Source organism: Miniopterus natalensis, chromosome 2, assembly GCF_054644295.1.
Source record: "Miniopterus natalensis isolate mMinNat1 chromosome 2, mMinNat1.hap1, whole genome shotgun sequence".
NCBI classification, from domain to species: domain Eukaryota; kingdom Metazoa; phylum Chordata; class Mammalia; order Chiroptera; family Miniopteridae; genus Miniopterus; species Miniopterus natalensis.
The window spans coordinates 175133305-175152311 of NC_142082.1; the positions used below are offsets into that span (position 1 = coordinate 175133305).

At 39.6% G+C, this 19007-nt stretch overlaps 1 protein-coding gene and 1 pseudogene across 3 annotated transcripts in view; both read right to left on the reverse strand.

Annotated features, from left to right (window-relative positions):
• The window catches only part of SLC41A2 (solute carrier family 41 member 2), a 71131-nt gene that overhangs the window by 49666 nt on the left and 2458 nt on the right, over positions 1 to 19007 (reverse strand). The window contains exon 1 of one of the 3 annotated variants that reach the window (XM_016223223.2): positions 581 to 742. The exons of the other annotated variants lie outside the window; for them this stretch is intronic. The gene's annotated coding sequence lies outside the window, so the exon portion shown is untranslated. Of the gene's footprint in view, positions 1 to 580; positions 743 to 19007 lie in introns of those variants that run through there. 3 annotated transcript variants of the gene reach the window in all.
• Positions 12883 to 13170, reverse strand: LOC107545154 (large ribosomal subunit protein bL34m pseudogene; annotated as a pseudogene).

Sequence of the window (19007 nt, forward strand, 5' to 3'; positions counted from 1 at the left end):
TCATAGTTAAAGATATAAAAGACATATGTTCTTAAACCCTAAGACACTAACACTATACTTCATGGGCTTAACACGTAACTGCTTTGTGCCATACAACTGCTTTGTACGCAGAAATATAGTACCAGAGCTACTTTTTGTGCTCAATCTTGGTTTTAAGTTGTTCTTATCTTTGCATATTTTATGTAATTAATACCTATGTAAAGTCTTCAAGTCTCTGAGGTTCTATAGTAGACAAATTTCTTAAAGTGATAGCTTCCATTACTATAGAGAGGTCTCAGAATCAAACTGCTACAAGAAGTATATTATATTTTAAGCACATTACATAATAAACCATGTTACTTTATTTATATCTTAATAGATATTTTGTTATTAAATTATGAAGAGACAATGATAACGTCTGCCATAAAAACATGTGTTAAATATCTTAATACTGCACGGGGCATTTATTTCACATATAAAATTAAATTGGAGTCATATTTGTAGTTCTGACATAAAAAAAATTCGTTACAATTGATTTAGTAATATAATCCCTCCGTTATCTAGGAAATAACCAAAGTGAAAAGGGATTACAAATACTCACTTAACCCTCTACTGTGCAAGCCAACCAAAGGAAAGCTTGTAACACACTGACCACTCAGTACCCCTCTCAACGTCTGCTCGGATCCACGATTCCAGAGTAGGCCCCTGGCTGGCTGGCCAGTGACCAGGCTCTCTGAAGACTCCGAACTAAGAGACACAGACACATACATACTACATAGCTAGTTCCAGAGTGACGGGCACTGAAGCTGCAAGATCATGCCCCCCGCCCAGGTAGCCTATTTGAACAGCTGCTGCCATAGCTACGCATGCGTGCGATGCTATCCATCACAATGGGTCTCAAGGCCTGCGGTGTTTCTCAGGAAGCGGTGCTGACTGGACAATGGACAGAGGGCCCCAAGGCCTAGACGGACTGCCCACCCACCAGCTAGACTAGGAACTGTTGTTGCCAGGACTGCTGCTTTTAATGAAAATTATTATATCCTTAAATATTTGTTTTCGATGCCTTAGAATATCCATCTCGTCTCGGATAGGGGGATCTCTAACATGGAACGGCAGAGAGAAAAAGAAGAGGGGCTACGTCGGGGACAAGTGGATGCTAAGGCGAGCTCCTCTATGTCATTGTCACACATCTGCCTTCTATCCCGCTTGTGATGATGGAGGGGTCTGGATATTCCTGCTAGGGAACACTGCCCAAACACAGAATCTAGGACCGCACACCCACTGACTCAGAATATCTATGTCTGAGACCTATAAATCTTTTCCTTTAAGCTCCCCAAGTGATGATGCTGCAGACTTCCTGTGGGCTTGCACCGAGAATCCAATGAGCAGGTTAAGTACCAGTTGCCAATTTTGGCCGCCTGCAGATTGGTATGTATACAGAGTAAGTCAGTGTTTAAAGAAAATCAGATGAACGGAAACAATGTCCGGGGGAAGCAGAGAAGAAACTAAGCAGTCCCAGAAAGAGAGATAAATAAGGCTAGTGAGCTGCCAGAGAACCTTCCACGTAATGAGAGGCTCAGCTGTATGTCTGGAACTTAGGAGATTCCCGGCCGCCCAAAATGAGTCTGATTGAGTGTCTTTTCCTTCAACCCACTCATCTCTTTTTAAATAGAGCATTTCTCTGCCTCAAAGACATCTTTAATCATACAAAATATAAAACAAACCTCAAAGCGACTGAGCTTTCAGACAAATCTATTCCACTGAAGGGCAAGTGATGGATGGAGGCAGTTCCTTCTTCAAGAATTCTTAGGTTGATCAAAATGGACATGCAGAGAAATGCAGATAAACCAGAAAGAAGCGTGACAGCACCCGTATCGCTATTCAGTCACCCTAAAATTCAGAAAGCTCAAAATGCGTTCTTAGGAAACTTGACCAACAAACAGAAAAATGGAGGGTAGGGGAGAAAGAAAAAGAGGAATTTCCCAAGACAAGTCATCCCTCTGAGAATATACGCAGAACAGGGGTAAGTAAGCACGGAGCCTACAGTGAGTTGGCAGCGGGATCCAGATGCAGAGACACGGGTCCCGTTCATACTTTGCCCCTAGTACTCTTACTTCAGTACAAGCTATTCCGGTTAGACAGAGAGACAGATACTCTACCATGGCCATTGTGCACAGAGACCATACACATCCTTTGTGTAAACTCAAAAACACGGTGCCTCCCAGAAAAAGGAAGCTCGCGAGTGGAGCCCTGGACTGCATTTCAGCCCCACTCCATCCCCTCAGCCAAGCACCCTCATGTACTGCAGAACATGCATAATCTTACACGGCACACTGGGCAGTTGGGTGACGTATTAAACCATGCTTACAGAACATAAAACACAAATGGCAGATATATATTTTTGTTGTTGTTGTTTGCTCAGCATCTTTCCCTGATTTTTTTAGCTATGTGAAAAAAAATTCCTGTGCGAAACCATCCTTCCCCTATTCCATGAGGTTCTGGTAGGTCTATCAATCACAGTTCCCTGCCCTCCAGACCACATAATGACAGGCGGCTTGAGCAGGATCTGAGTCCTTCCCTGGAATTCCATATATTTGTTGGCTTACTATTTGCAGAGTGCTGGCTAGGCTACATGATTGACCAAACAGGAACCAGTCCTGCTTCTGATGGAGAGGAAAACCAATCAGGTGTACAAATAAAGGAGATCATCTGTGATAAAGGCTATGCAGGAAAGAGTTAACTTAACGAAGAACAAATGGCTTACAGGGCTCAGAGTGGAAGGCCTCTGGGAGAGTTTTCTCACTTCCCTTTGGAATAACATAATTCTGAAGCAATCACTAAGTCTTCCTCCTCTAAAGGTTCCCTCTACCACCACCATCACCACTACCAGTTGAAGGAAAGCCCATCTACATTAGAAGACCCACAGGAAAAGAACCAGAGCTAGGCCATGATGAGAGGGTCCTGACACCATAATTAGAACATCTATTTCATTTATTTGAAGCCCATTCCACTCCTGATCTTCCCTATCATATGTGCAATAAAACTCCTTCATTGACTAAGCCAGTCTGAGTGGTGTTTCTGTCCTAATAGCTTTTAAAAAAAAAAACAAAAACACAATGCTCTTTGGTAGTACAAATTATCTTGCAATAAGTACATGCCATGGACCACTTGAAACTCATGTCAGTTACGTCTCAATACACTAGAAAAAAATTAAATGTATAAACACATAATCTAAAAATATTTTTCCAAATCTTCCTCTAAAAAGTAAGTTTACATTTTAAGACATACACAAAAAAGAAGTAGATAGGATAAAATCTCAGACTAAAAGATAGCCTTTCCATCGAACACATTTAAATTTATTAAAAACTCCGTGTTCGTGGGCCAGCACTGGTCTACAGAGATATGTCAGGGAACCACTGACTTAGAGGAAAATACTAATACTACACTTCTTATGAATTCAATTTAGTTATAAAATCAAAAAACTTTACTACTAAAATTCCTTATTTTTCAATGAAAAAGAAGTGTATGGTATGTGCGTTGATTGACTAAGGCAGCATCTTGGAAAAAACCTGCCCATTGTGCTGAAGAAGGCATTCTGTTCCCCTGCAAAGGTTAAACACTTGAAAAATCTAGCCGAGCTGTGAGTTAGCAGGCCTAAATCATGCTGATTACTAAGCACAGCATTATATGGGAGTTTAATACTTTATCATCTTCCCATAACAATAAAAAGGTTTTTATTTAACCTATTACCAGTAATTATCATATTTCGTGGGGGGGAAATCTCAAAACTTGATCAAGTGGGTATTTCACATTTGTGTAAATAAACAAAAACACAGGACTATCACACTCATAGCTTACACACACAAAATAACCTAGAAGTCTAACTGGGGTTATTATGTGTTCTTCTTTTGCCACTCTGCAAGTGCGCAATCTGCTCCTTTCATTTCTTTTTAAACACATCTTCTATGTTTCTGTTTGTTACTAAAATATAGTTCCCAAACCGGATGTATTATGTGCTCAGTTAAATTAGCTTTCAGCAAGATCATGCCAAACAAAACTAGACCTTAACAGATTTATGCCATGTATTTCCTTGTTTTATAAAAAAGAAAATTGGTCCATTCTTTTGAATACTAGGCAGTAAGTACGTAACTGTTTAACTGAATAACAGGTTCATAAAGAAGGACCGTGTCTATTTCATTTGCTTTTTGCAGCACTCAAATAGCAGGTTGACTTTATGGCCACTCAGTTTTTTCCAACTACTTTCATTTTAAAGACCCGAACCTGTGTAAACTTAAATCCTCACCAATTTCTCTCCATGATGAACTCCTTCCTCTCAAGCAAAAACTATTTTTAAAAGCTTTTTAGGTATCAGTGAACTCCTCAGCTTCTCCACGTCTTCTCCAAAGTTTCCTTTTCCTGAAGAATTTACCATTAAATCACTGCTCAGCACTTATGCCAAACAGCTCTTAGACAATCGTCCCTTTGGTTTTCTCATGTTCACTCTGGCACTTTCTGCCATCCTGCCATGACCTTGTTGCCAAACCCTTCTCCCCTGAGAAGTCATCAGAACCCATGAGGAGAGCCTAGTCCCATTCCTGGGGCTCACAGCCCTGGGCTACTAGGTCATATTAGAGAGCTCTCTCCTCCATCTGAGCTGGCCCTACGGTTATTACTAAAATCGTTTCGCGTTGTAAGCCCTTTGATTTCACGTCTCCCCCACGGAGCTCCTGGCCCTGTTTAGTCAGTGCTTTCCAGCAGATGACCTCGACCAGCAGAATTCCTCTCTTGCTCTTCCCTAAGCTTCCAAGTCCCTTTATTCAGCTTTCCTACTTCTATACGTGGTACCAAACGGTTCCCAAGACCCAATAACTTCCACCTATTCAAAAGGTTACAATAAAAGTACACCACCTGAAAGAAATCTACCAAATTAATGTAGGATTAAAAAGAAAAAAATTATATAGGATTACGGATACAGAGAGGAAAGAACAGTCAAAATTAAATGCTCAAAACACAGTTAACAATTTTGCTATCACTTACAGTTTTAAAAAAAAGAAAGAAAGAAAGAAAGAAAGAGAGAAAGGTATCCCACCCTGGTTGGGTGGCTCAGTTGGTTGGAGCGTTGTCCCGTACACCAGAAAGGTTGCGGGTTCAATCCTCGGTGCAAATGGGAGACAACCGATAGATGTTTCTTCTTCTCTCTCTCCCTCTCCCTTCCTCTCTCTAAAATCAGTAAAGAACATATCTTTGGGTGAGGGTTTTTAAAAAAGAAGTATCCACTGTCAGTTCCCACATGGCACAGATGACATCTTGTTTCCTGTGATATTTAATGTATCACTTGACCCTCAAAATTTAAAAATCAATACGGCGACGTAAAAGAAATCTGAATTCTAAATGTACTGTTGCTTCTGGGCAGAGGTATAATGTATGGTATTACTAAGAATGTATGTCCAGGGGGGAAAAAAGGAGTATGGATGTCTTCTGCCCATTTCCTCTAGCTACCCGAGGAAAAGGAACTATCCCATGGTAACAATTCTAAAGAACGAAGCCCCGTCAGTAACTGTCACAAATCTTCTAAGGTCTAAGTTTCAAATGGCTCCAAACACAGTTGAGTCATAGTCATTTATATACTTTATCCTATAATTTTTATTATTGTTCACCTAATTTAAAAGTGCTTGGAAACTGAAATGTAAGAAATGCTACCTCACAAATAACTGTCCTCCCTAATTAAAAGGCTCCCTTCTAAAATGAAATGAAACTATCTCCATTCCTTTTTCTAAAAATTTATTTATTTTGGCTGAAATACAGTTAGCTTCTTTTTTAAAAAAACTGATTTTAGAGAGAGACAGAGGAATGGGGAGGGGGAGGGGAGAGAGAAATAGAGACAAACATCGATTTGTTGTTCCCCTTAAGCATGAATTCACTGGTTGATTCTTGTATGTGCCCAGATTCCAAACCTGCAATACTGGTGTATCAGGAGGACGCTCTAACCAACTAAGCAACCAGGCCAGGACCAGGGTTAGCTTCTTTAAAAAAACTTGACTTCTTTGGCTTAAACTGGAAGCTGTCTACTTACACTGAATTCAAGCGCTCACATAGGTGTCATTTAGCTAACAGGCAGTAATGTAGAACTTCCTTGACAAGAAAAATGGGAAGAAAGTGAAAGGGCAGTTAACTGCCATTTCAGTTGCTCTCGGCTGCTGCAAAATTGGTGGGCTTGATGTTTTCTAACACACACAAAAGCTTGAGAAGTTAAGGACATAATTCAGGTACTGACATCCAAAAGCTAGCTGATTGCATAAAACAATCACTCATTTCTAAGACTGCCCACTGACACAAAAGGCTAATAACCCTTAAGTTTCTATATGCCTAAAAGACAGCCAAATATTTGTAAAGAATTCGTTTAAGGCCAGAGAAATCATCAGTGGGTTTAATAAGCCTTCTGTATAATAAATCCTCCATACAGTGCAAATAATTTTTCAAAAGCAACCAGACCCAGAGCAAATGATTTTGTCTTCAGAATTACAACCCTCAACTCCACTAACATAACAATGATGATACTTTTTTAAAGAATGTTTTATTAGAAGAAAGATACATCAAAAACAAGTCAATGAATCAACTAAACAACAATCCACAGTTAAACCATTTCTACTTATTGAGAAAATGTTGACAGAGTAGACATGGTGTGTGTCCTAGAACTAAGTGTATTGCATAAACAAAGTACAGTTTATCTCGCCAAGTGCCACCTGTTAGATTATATCTAGCCCTATCAAACCAATCAACTGAAACGTGAAAAAAAGATTCACTTAACTAGGTATTCTGATTAAGTTGATAGCAGTACAGAAATAGATTTTTAAAAAATAATACAGGAAGCAAACACTTGCCAGAAATATCAGTGCTTCTGTTTAAAACAACTCAACGGATGGCTGGATATCAGAGGAGTTACTGAATCAGAGAACTCTATTTTGAAGTTGAGAAACTGCTTTTAAACAACAAAAAAGTAGATTTCCCCTTGTCTAATTTAACCATTGCTTACCTGTATCTTATTCAAAAAACTACCTAACACTTAATAGCTTGCTCCTATAACTGATGTGTAATTCACATTAATTTCCTGCAAACCACCACTGAGAACACTTCACCTCCTCATGAATTTTTATTTAGAAATTACAGCTACACAAAGCCATGCTACTGAAAACTGGTATTTTACTTTTCTTTAATAAAGACTTAGCTGCCCCCCTTTTTTTTAACTTCAGCAGCAAGGAAATTTACAGCTACATCTGAAACTCAAATCTATGATCAATTTATTAATCTTAACATTATACTACTTTTATTTTCTTTGTTACTGGTTTTGTAATTCTTTTTTTGAAACCATTATTTCTTGTAGGTGTTATTTTTATAAACTGACTCAACACACTTGGGTAAATGATAGTGTACATAAGAATAAAACATAAATAAAACATTTCCTTACTGTTTTTTTCTGGTACTTAAAAGTCTGAAATAACTAAATTTAGAAACTAGATAAGTAGAGTTCATCAGCATCTCAAATGAGTAGAAATTATTATTCAGAACTTATACAAAAGCATACTTTCATACTTTTATCCTTAACACATCCTTACACTCCTAGAAAGAATTCCATTTTAAAAATGCAAACCCACTTCTGGGACCTACTTGAAATAAGCACTTAACTTTTTGTATAATTAAACTGAAAATTGAAAATAAAAGCTTCCAGAAATTTAAGGTGCAGAAAGGATGCCAATGTGTCAAAGTTTTCTTGGTTTTTTTTAAATTGATTTTTTAAAATTTTTATTTATTGATTTGAGAGAGAGAGAAACATTGATTTGTTCCACTCATTTATGCACTCATTGGCTGATTGTCGTATGTGCCCTGAGATTGAACCCACAGCCTTGGCAAATCGGAACAACTCTCTAACCAACTGAGCTACCCAGCCAGAGCTCAAAGTTCTAAAAATCTTCTTTTTAAGAAAAGGGGAAGGAAGAAAGGAAGCTAATGTGTCAAAGTTTAAAAGAAAAACAAAACGTTATAAGAAAAGTGAGAAAAAAAATGCTTTGGCATCTATAAGGTTATCACTTTTCTCCTACATTTTAAGATTAAGAGCATCTCATCATTTTCAGCTATCCCATTTCAAATACTTACTCAGAGCACATCTATTTTCCCAGGGCCCTTTCCTTTCCCCTCTCCGGGAGCAGAAGCAGGCTACCCGAATGAGCAGGCCACACCAAACAACATTACCTCCCATTAGGTGGTGAAACACGACAGCTCCTACACGAAGGTCTTCCTCGGGCGGCGGCCTATCGCCTTCCCTCCCTCGGCATCTTCTCCCAGGGAGATGAAGCCAGATCTTCCACCTGCCTCAAGCTGCACTTTCCCTCGGAGCGCTCCCTGGTACTCAGGGCCGCGAAGGCGGTTCAAGTGCACAAACTCTCTAGGAGAGCCTACGTGCCGATTAGATAAACCACAGGTACACAGTGTCATGTTACTCAACCACCCTGGCATCAAACCTGAAACGATGACCTAACTCACCACCTTTACTCCCTGCAATCAAGTCTCTCCTCTACCCTTTGGTCAGGGCTGTGCACTTTTTCATTCAAATGCCAGTTTGAAAAAAAAGAAAGAAAGGAAAGGAGCCATTTGCTGAAGGGCTCCAAGTCCAACTTGAAGAGCTAAAACTACTCTCAAAGCCATCCCCGACGCAACATAGTTGCTATTTCCTGGCCTCTGCTCATAAACATGTCCTGACTACCCATCTTTCACACTTCATTTGAAACTCTGCTTCTAATGTCCACTGGCATAGTTTATCTTTTCTTGTTTTTCTTTTTTTCACAGGAGCGATATGCGTTCAAAGCAAAAACTAAAAAAACCAAAAAGCCTGGGATAAAATGAAAATTGTTTACTCTGGAAACCCACCATCTGAGATAATCACTGATCACATAGTGGTATATATATGATGACATTGCCATATTTTTTCTATATGTATGTTGAAAACAAAAACAGGCTCATATTGTACATAGAGTTTTGCATCCTGTTTTTTGCACTTCAAAAGGTATCAAAAATGCTTCCTTATCAACATTATTCGACAAAGTTATTTTTAATGGCTACTTAAAATTGAATGCTTCTAAAACTCCAAGGAGCCCTAGAATTTTTTTCTTTCATTTTTTTTTTCTACTTTTCCCTCTCCACACATTCCCCAGTAAGAAAAATACAGTCCAACCTCAGTTCTCGAATGTCTCCCATCTCAAACAATTCCCTTCTCAACTAAGTTGTTCTTGGAAAAAATGCCTCATAGTTGAACAAACCCTTTCACGTTGCTACATCAGCATGACAAAAATTCTCTCTCAGGCCACAGACAAAGGAGAGAATGTGAGTCAGTTTACCACTAAGCTTCACAGTGTTAACATCTCAGGAAATAGTGCTGTGAATATTTCTGTGGGTTTTGTTTGTTTGTTCGTTTTTTGTTGCTTTTGCTGCTGGCAAAAATGGACAATAAGTACTATTTTAAAACATGAAGAGGCTATCAAGAATGCTAATGTTGCTAAGGGTGTGAAAGAAACAATCACAGGCAACTGAAGAGGTAGAAAAACTATTGCTGATTTGGATAAACTAAAAGCAGTTAGCCGGTGATAGCATTTAGAAGGCAAAGACAAGTGAAAAAGCGAAGGTGCTGCTTAACTTCCTGAAACACAACCCTGGAACAAGTGCTGAATGTGATTCATTTAAGGCTAGTAGGGGGTAGTTCAATAAATTTAAGAAAAGTGTTTCTTTATAGATTAAACAGTACATTAGACAGGTACTATATATAAGAAAGGTTAAAACGGAATAATTTGGGGGGGCTCTGGAACAAATTAATTCAATATACATTATTTCTAATGGGAAAAAAAAAGATTCCGTTTTCAACCCCTTCTCGAACAGCCTTCCGGAATGAATGAAGTTCAAGAACTGAGGTTCCACTGTACAACTAAAAGGCAACTGCCTTGCCCTGGCCAGGTGGCTTGGTTGGTCGGAGCATCGTCCGGTACACCAAAAGGTTTTGGGTTTAATTCCCAGTCAGGCGCCACATACCTAGGCTGTGGGTTCAATCCCCAGTTGGGGCATGTTCTGGAGGCACCCGATCGATGTTTCTCTCTCTCTCCCTTCCTCTCTCTTTAAAAACATATCCTCGGGTGAGGATAGAAGAAATAAAAGGCAACCGTCTTCCTTCAATCAGTACATCACAAACGCTTTCAGACAACTACCATGCTACTGTATTTGTTTTTCATAACCATGATTTCATTTATATCACATCTATTTGTTAGATGGCTGTGAATCAATAACTGTCTCTGCCCCATCAAGCTCCAAGGCAGGGCCAGGTTACCATCTCATCGATGGTGTGTCCCCTCAACAATCCACCACACATTATTCAAAACCATAATAACTCCAAACAAAATGAGTCACAAACAGTATGATTCTTCCAGAAAGATGACCTGTTTCTTTAAAAATTACAAAACATTAAATTATTTAAATGTGTTTCTCTCTTTTGATGCTCCCTTTACTAAGCTCAAACACACGCTTAGATCGCCTATTAAGCAATGCTCCCCCGGACTGAGACAGGAATGCTTTGTTCTAAGGAGCAGTCCGAGTCTAAATCAGATTATGAAATCTGTGCACAATCAAAATCCCATACCTGAGGACAGAGTTTTCAGTGAATCACATTTTGAAAAGGAGAATATTAACTGCCTGTTCAAAGTTATATTATTCATGTGGAATCACAGCAAATGTTTCATGCTATGTTTGAAATTGTACAAAGCTTACCAAGATATTTGCTATGCTTCCATTAGATGAATAAGTAACATCGCTTGCGTTGAGTGATTTTATGAGTGAATTTCAAGTGACTTATTCAGCAAATCTTCACACTTCAATTAAAGAGATGATATGCTTCCAAAAAATGAAATGTCAAGAAGTGTCAACACACTAATGACAGTGATAGTAATTAAGAGCCTGGGCTCCCAAGTCAAACTGCTTTGGCTTATATTCTGATTTTCACTAGCTGTAGGATCTGTGCCTCTACACCTCAGTTTCCTCCTGAAAAAAATATATCCTTCATGCAGCTATTGTGAGAATTAAATGACTTAATACATGTAAAGTGCTTAGAACAGTAGATCGTGCCTCCAATAAATGTTAGCTAATTATTATCATTATCCGTCATTATTATTACACATTTTTATAAAAGGCTCAAAATCTAACTTCCCATTTTTTCCTCCTTACTGCGGAATGTACTATACCAAACAATCACAAAGAATGTTATACGCTGCTGTACTCAACCCCTGGCTTATAATTTTCAAATCAACTGTTCTGTGCCAATTTTCTCTAAAAAAAAATCAATTGAAGTGTAATATTTACATTTTATACACCTTACCCATCCTCCTTACAATTAAACTGCGAGCATACTATAAAGTAGTGTGTGTGTGTATATGTAACATACATATATATACTGACTAGTATATACACACATTAAACAGTACCTCTATATACGGAACAACACAAGTCTTCGGGAAACCACAAAGTTTTAAAAAGAAAATGAAAGCTGAAACAGGAAGTAGTTCTGATACTGTTGTTAAACTTAAATATCCTATCTGATGTATCTCTTCATTTTTAAACAGATATCTAAATAACATCTTGCTCCCCCCAAAAAAAAGAATAAACAGAGGGTGTTATTATTTTGGCAATTATAACAAAAAAAGCTGCTATAAACAAAAATTTACTAACTAACTAAATAACATCTTTATGATAAGCAAATAAAACAGCCCACCTTAACCGCACTGTAAGGTTTATTCAGGCCTGGAGAGCTAAGTGTACCCAACCAGATCGTTATACATTAGGAAGGTGGAATCCGTCCTGAGTTTGCCTGCCATTATTTTGAAACTCTATAATCTAGAAATGATAGTGTACACGATTTCTTTTTTCCTTTTAAAGAGAATCAGAAAATTACCATAAAATATTTTTATTAATTGATTGTTATCTAAAAGATAGAGGCAAGAGGCAGGTATAATGAAAGAAACAGCAGGACAGGCTTTGGATTCTGGGGCTACCTATTAATTTTACTTTTTTTTATATATATCTTTACTGATTTCAGAGAGAGGAAGGGAGAGGGAGAGACAGAGAAACATCAATGATGAGAGAGTCATCATTGATCAGCTGCGTCCTGCACTTCCACGACTGGGGATCGAGCCTGAAACTCCCGCATGTGCCCAGATAAGGAATCCAACAGTGATCGCCTGGATCCTAGGTTGACACTCAATCATTCTGCTTTTTGATCATAGGTCTAACAGTCTGCTTTAAGTCTCAGGAAAATATACTAGATGATGAAAGAGATTTATTCCCTCACTACATGTTCCTTTGGCCCTATTACTTTCCTATATTGTTTTTTTTTGGTGTGTTGTTTTTTTGAAATTTAGATATTTAATGATATTAAGGAATTACTGACTTTTTCTAAGTGTTAAAGTTTTATGATTAAGTTTTAAAGGGTCCCTATCTTGGAGAGATTCATTCTTAAATATTTACATGAGTAATAACCTGATTCCTGAGGTCTGCTTCAAAAAACAGGAGAGGGAAGGATGGCTTGTGGTTCATTGGTAGTCAGAAATGGGTGGATACACGAGATTCACTATACTATTCCATGAACTGTTGCCGTGTGTTGGAAATTCTTAATTCAAAAGCGTAAAAAGGGACTTGGCAAGGTCTGACTTCCTACTCCCCCTTCCGGCCCAACTTCACACTTCTGTCCCTGGGCCAACCACGCAACTGGAGGAGCACTCATGTCTGAGTCATCCAACCTCCTCACAAAAACAGCAGCAGGAGAATCGAGGGAAATGTTTTGGGGGGGCCATGGGGGTCTCAGCAGCAGCGTCGCGTTCAATGGCTCAGCGATTTTCGGCCCTTGAGCATGCGGCGAAGGATGACCTGGACACCAGCCAGCGTGCTCAAGCGCTTTATCCAACCGTGCTTGTGCTTCCATTTGATGTTGCTTGGCTGGTACTCATTCCCCCGTGTCTTGCCCCGGCTCAGCTGCGTGACTGGGAGTCCCCAGGCATTGGGTAGCTGCAAGAAGGCCTGGGGCTGGAGCCATCTGACACCCAATATCGCCGCCGACCTACTGACTGGACACAACAGGCAACTCCGCGATGTGCCCAAGAGAGTCATGTCTACCCTCCTATTGTTTACACTTCCCAAAAATATGAATAGCTTATCCAAAAAAGCCACTGTCGGACTAAAAACACACACACTTCTTCAAAGAACTAGAGTCTAATACATAAACCCTCCACAATACATAAAAGTTCAAACCCAAAGAAAGAACAGCCACCCATTCTATAGAACATCAATACCACTTACAGCAAAAAGAATACACTTCACTTATATGTACATATCCCATATAATCTTTTTTTAAAACACTAGAAGACATGTTCATACATTATAGTTTAGGAAACTGAGGTTCAGAGAGGTTAAGTAATACGCCCAAGCTATAAAGTTAGCAAGATAAAGACAACAGACTTGAATCCACAACTTTCTAACTAAATGGCTAATGATAAGACACCACAGGCATTCTCTGTGTTGTGATCCTTGTACAGCAGGGTAAGTGACCATGGGGACAGGAAACACAGAGCCAAGGTCCTCCCAGTACTCTCTCGACTCTATTCAGGCCCAATACTGGAATCCAGTAAACTGGATTCAAGTTATTTTTAACATAGTTGATTGCTCAAGAATGAACACAACTCCTTCCCAGGTCTCATCCCTGATTCACAGGTAAACTCTGCATTATCTTCTATTAATCAATAAATGAACAAATAACTACCAAAGAACCAGAAATGCAATCATATCATAAAATGCCCTTTTTATAAGTACCATGTAAGACAGCGTAGAAGGAAGAGCCCACGTATATCTGTAGCACTCACACCACAAATGCTTTTAACTTTATAATACTTACTGCACTTATTTACATGAAAGTCACCCTTTACTAGCCTATGAACTTTTGATACAAGATTCTCTATATTCCCCCTTATTATTCAAAGTATAGGTGTTCACTAAATACATGTTAAAAGAAGGAATGAACAAAACATTGAGGAGCTAAGCCTTAAAGAGTAAGTCAGGTTTGGAGAGATGGGGGGTAAGAAGGAAGGGGGAGTGTATTCTAACTAGATACATGATGACCATGCAGAAAACTGCCAGAGAAAATGAAGACGGGTCTTCATTCTTGCGACCAAGCAGCAAAATGGGGAACTGGGGAGGATCTGGGATTCCTCAGTAGGGGACTTAGCACTTTATTTTATAAATTAGGCCAATTGTTTTCATTTATTTTTCTTTTTATAAATATGTTTTTATTGATTTTAGAGAGAGAGGAAGGTAGAGGGAGAGAGAAAGAAACATTAATCGGTTGCCTACTGTACCACCCCACCCTGAGCCCTCCAAACCGCAATCTGGGCAACGTGCCCTGACCTGGGCTCGAACTAGTCACCTTTCACTGCACTGGACGAAGCTCAGCCAACTGAGCGACACCGACCAGGGCAGACCAATTGTTTTTAAACACTTCTTTTTAATGCAGAGAAATTCTTTGTTTAAATGAAATGTCATGTGAATCCCAATACATAAAATAGATAAAAGCAGTATAGGGTGAAGCACCCTGGTTTTCACCCACCTCACCTAACTTGAGAAGACTCTGAAACTCCGCCTTGGGGCACAATTTGAAAACCCGCTGAGTTAGAATAACAGTCTGGAAGGGCAGACACCCAAGTGCTCAGAGCACTGACCCCAGGAGAGCTGGGCTGGCCTGGCTTGGTAGGGCAAGGAGGACTTGAAATACCACTTTCACTTTTTAAACCCCGCATATTTTTAGATGATTTGAACTTCTGTTGATACTGAGCACTTTTTATTTTATAATTTAAAAAGTAATAAATAACAGGGTTTCCAAAGAACCGACAGGATGGCGGGAGTGGAGCGGGAAAAACTGACCCTCCGCAAGTTCACCTACCCCGAGGGGGATCTCGACCGGCTGCTGGACGGGTCTCACGCCAGCTGATGCAGCTGATGCAGCTGCACAGCCCCGCCAGCTGCGGCTGCACCGGGCCTGCGGAGGAAGGGGCGCTGGCGGCCCAGGCGCCTGCGCAGGGCCCAGGAGCAGCACCGCCCGCGGAGGGGCCCCAGGTGAAGACGCACCTGCGGGACAAGACCATGCTGCCTGGGACGGTGGGCGGCACGGTGGGCGTCTGCAATGCCAAGACCTCGACCAGGCGGAAATCAAGCCTGAGCCGACTGGCCACCACCTGGGTGAGTTCTCCGTCACCTACAAGCCGAAGCGCCCGGCCTGGCATCAGAGCCACCCGCTCATCTCCCTTCAGCCCTTTCAAGTAGCCAATAAAAGCACAGACATTGCTAGTCAAAAATAAAAAAGTATTAAGAAAACATTGCTCTAAAAAGGCATTTTAATGGTTAAATTTCTTCGAGTGGATTGCCATATTTTAATAAATCATTTCCCAATAGTAGGACATTTTCTTGACTAAATGACATCACAATGAAAATGAACATCTTTGTGCATAATACTTTCCGTATCTAGAATTGTTTCCTTAGGATAAATTTATAAAAGATAGTTTTAATATAAGTTCTATGACACACAGTTTAAAATAGGGCTCTGTCGAATATAAATATATAAAATGTAATGAGTTTTAAAAGCCATCCTTTATTAGCAAATTTGGATTCTAGCATTCATGTTTACGCTACATAAAACCTAATTTACAAAACTAACTAGCAAAGTTCCCAAATCTCAGATACATTAAAAAGAAATTTGATTCAGAAATTGAAATCGCTCTACCTTTCATGAATGTTTCATAATTTCTCTTGCCACTTACCAAAACCATCCCCTGAACGACTTTTTCCTTCACGGATGGGTTTCACAGTCTAGTTCTGTAAAGGCTCAGCCCTGTGACAGTATAATCCCTCTCTGGCAACAAACTGACATCATTAAATTCTTATTTGTAAGTTCTTTGGTGTGTACGGATGTTCTTTTTTCACTTCTTCTAAGATCAAAATCTATTTTCTGTTTCCTCTCCATTACTCTCATACGAATGATACATTTTAATCTAATTTATTCCCTTTGTCCCCAGCCATCTTTATAAAACTACTTTTTGGGGGGTGCTCGGAGAATGTCTTTCGGTTCATACAAAACATAAATGACAGCTGGACTGCCTTCTTCCCGTGACCAGTGTGTTGCTCTGTACTCCTGGGGGGAAGAAAGCCCAAAATCAAAAGGTGGTTGTTGTTCTTATCTCCACCATTGTTTTAACATAAGAGCACTTTTTGTTAAATTATCTTCTAAATAACTGAATGTGGTTCTATCACACGATTTCAACTAAAAAAGAATTTCTAATAAAACATTTTCTTTTTTTCAAAAGCAACATCAAGTTCATTTCTGCTACTCTGTAACAGTTCTCATATTAAGGGGATTTACCCTCTATCAACAAAAATTTGCATAGTCCCTACTGGGTACCAGACACTTGCCAAATGCCAGAGTCTATGTGAACAAAACAGAGGCAAGGTCTGCTCTCATAGATCTTTCAGTCTTGGTGCAAAGGCCCTTAGGCAAACAAAGAATCTGGAAAGGTCCAGTACAAAAAAAAAAAAGTGGAATGATTCTTTAGGAAAACGGACTGGAACCAATTTTGGAATACCTGTAACACCGGACCAAGAAATGTAAAGCTTATATTTGCAAGACTAGGCATTCAAAGGGGTCTGTAGAAAATAGAAATCTAATCAGGCCCTGATGAAAACTTTTCACTGCCTTCTCCTCTACTCTAAGATAAATCCAAAGTCTGTAATAAGGTTAACTAAATCACGTATAATCATCCCCAACTACCGAAGACACTGGACTTCTGTTTCCTGTGTTGTAGGGATTTTCTAACTATATACCACAATCTAATAAGCATGTGTGTGTGACACACTCTTATTGTCTATTTTATTTCTTTTTCAAAACAGATAGGTCACAACCCACTTCACTGATTTTACAATCTACTGGTAGGTGCCCGGCTGCCTGCAGTTTGAAAAATACTGTGTACGACACTCTCACACTTCTTAGCTTTTCCACGTTCTTTCTGCCTGAAACACAGGCCCATCCTCGCCCTTCCCTTTCACCTGGCTACTTCGCATTCCGCCTTATGATCTTAGCTCTTACACATCCCTCCCCTGACCCTCTTAGATGAACCAGTTCCCCCTCCTCCGTGGTCCCAAAGTACTCCATGCTTTCTAACACTGACGATGCTTTACCATAATTGTACTCATGCTTGTCTCTCTAGGCTGTAACTCCGAGAGCAAGGAGTCTGTCCGCTGATGAGTAAAACAGGGACCTGGGCTTCAATAAGTCTGTATCTTGAACCACACAATGAAATGATCGCCCACTTAAAAACTGTTTAGTTATTTCCAAGGAAAACACGTTCTTAGTTCCAATTTTAAAAATAGAGGTTAAGTTCCTAAGCTGGTCCTCAAAACACGCTTACCTACAACTCGAGTGACCAATGAGAAATGGCTGCTTCTTTTCCTCTCTGCACTGACAACCTCTCTCAGGACTGAAGGGACACTTTCTCTCCACCCCATCAGTGGTTCCTCCTACAGGAAAGTGATTTATCTAGTGGCTAAAACAAGGATAAAGGTCAATATTCCACATAAGCCCCACCCCTGAGCTTTCACTGGCTCCAGCTCCTATGAGATACAAACTTTCCCTGCCTGCAGGAGGAGACCTGCACTTTTTTGGGTCTGCAGTTTTGTCTGCGTAGGTAAATTAAGAAGGAATAGGGAAAGCACAAGTCTAAGCTAAATTCTCCAATCCAACTTTATCGGAAATGACAATGGAACTACTTTAATACTTTAATCCTCATCTAGTTTCTTGAATTTGAGCTCAATTTGACCAGAATCTGGCGAGAGAAGGGGTGTAATCAGCACACTGGAAGCCCTCAGCACGAACAATAGTAATCCCAGCCTGATTCTGGGGCCTAGAAGAGTAGACAGGGAGGAGCAACGTGCAACAAATGAAATGGGAAGGGAAACGGAATGAAGGACAAGAAGAGTTTTTCCACTTTTCCTATTTAGAACTTTTCTTGGGCAAAAACGTCTGAATAAGTTGGATACGCCTTTATATCCTACAACTGTCCTTTCCAAAATGTTTCTCATCTGTGCTTTTCTTTTCTCATCTTCCAGACCCCTTACGCTGCCCAAAGATCTCCATTTTCAACACCCACACTTTTAGAAATAAAGTTTTGCCCAAACCTCAAAAATGTTCCAAAATCCCATACTACTTCCCTCTCCTAACCCCACTCAAGTCAAAGCTCTCATTTCCTCAGTGCAACTGATCAGGAGAAAAGCAATCTGATTAAATCCATTCACATTAGATAAGAGTATTCGACATTCCTAGCCTTTGATCTTTACTAGATTAGATAATTGATAGATAGATAGATAGATAGATAGATAGATAGATAGATAGATAGATGATAGATAGATGATAGATTTTTAATTTTACTTTAAAGCTACAGAAATCTAACTACAGTAATTACAGAGACAAGATGAGGAATGCCTAGAAGTCTCCCATAAAGGAGGTAGGTCTGCTCTGACCAGCGTTTTCCAGGGATCATGTATCAAAAGTTGTTCCCACTGCCCTCTCCAGGAGGCAGAGAAGGCAAACTAGAGAAAACATTTGTAGCCACAAGATATTTATATATCCTTTGGGTACATCAATAACAATATTAGGTTGGATAGGTTATATTTTCAATGCTTGATAATCATTCCATAGCTAAAACAAAACAACATACACTCAGGTTATATATTGAAACTACTAGCCTCATTCTACTACTGCAGCCAATGAGGCAGAAATGGGTTAAATGTTTCCATTGTGTTACAACTTGGTACTTGAAGCAGAGGATTGGACTTCTCTTCACACACTTTTTTCTTTTTTATCCTAATATTTTCCATTGCTTTTCAGAGAGAGTGGGAGGGAGACAAAGAGA